The sequence below is a fragment of the Cephus cinctus genome, unplaced genomic scaffold (genome assembly GCF_000341935.2).
Source record: "Cephus cinctus unplaced genomic scaffold, Ccin1 Ccin1_scaffold0413, whole genome shotgun sequence".
Classification (NCBI taxonomy): Eukaryota; Metazoa; Arthropoda; class Insecta; order Hymenoptera; family Cephidae; genus Cephus; species Cephus cinctus.
In genome coordinates this window covers 11816-13118 of record NW_014333096.1, presented here as the reverse complement: position 1 = coordinate 13118, position 1303 = coordinate 11816, and positions in this window count along the sequence as shown.

Below are 1303 nucleotides of genomic sequence, written 5' to 3'. Positions count from 1 at the left end.
TTCGAAAACTATACAATTTCGCCCGCAGTCCTACGAACTCCGTCATGATTTTACCATTATTTTCATCCTTCATCAGACCTAGAACTTTCTTATTGACTAATGGTATACCGTATACATTATCCGATGGATAGTCTGAAGTGTCAAATCTGTGTACATCGCGCTTAATTAATTCGCATACGTTGGGAACATTAAAGTGGTATATCAAGCTATCCGTGTAGGTGTACATTAATTTTGTTTGCTCGCCGAAAGTCTTCTTGATGTAGTTATAGTGAAAATCATAAATATATGTTTTAGAGATGTCCAGAATTGAAAATCCTACGTATATAGGTTTATTGAATTTAATTCTGGTACGATTCAATTCGATTATAACCATATTCTCGTCAAAGACGGTGCAGCTATGAAAATTTGGTTTTGTTATGAGAGCTTTCGCTCCATACCTCCCATCCCACTTAGTAATGAGTCTAACGTCTTTTTGCTTCCTAACGTTCTTCATTGTTTTACCAAAAACCGAATTATTCATCAGTTTGTAAAAGTTTTTCTCGAAATCAATTCTAGATTTTTTCCTCATCTCCGTATTTAAATCTATATATTTTTTTAACCATGGAGCTTGATTAAACTTTTAAACCCTATGAATTTTTGTTAATTTCATGCCTAAACTTAAGCATTGTTTTAAATTCTCATAATGAATGATGTATCTTTTTTTCGGTAGAAGTGTAGTCATTAACTTTCTCCCATTACATTGTGAGAGAGGAGGTACAACATGCTCAGGGCATAGTGGTAACTCTTTGTAAACTTCATGAAGCTCCGCGGGACACTCTAAATCTACTTCAAGTATATATCCTATAGTGGAATTATTGGGAATCTTACAAATATCCAGTCGTTCGATATTTTGCTCCCATTCGAACGAGTTGAACGGCAGGAAGTGACTCATAGCTGCACCGTACAAGTTATTGAAATCATAGTACATGAGGTATGATTTTTCTTCGGTTGGATCGAAATCCGCGCCCATATATCTATTGTTAGCCTTGGCGTATCTGTTAGTACACGATAGGTGTCTATCCCCGTGTTACGTCCGAACCAGAATGGAGGCCTAGACTGTTAACGTAGATCCTTTGATTCCTTTCGCACGCTTCTTATCCCTAGTTTCATCTAAAATTCGAAAACTATACAATTTCGCCTGCAATCCTACAAACTCCGTCATGATTTTACCATTATTTTCATCCTTCATCAGACCTAGAACTTTCTTATTGACTAATGGTATACCGTATACATTATCCGACGGATAGTCTGAAGTGTCGAATCT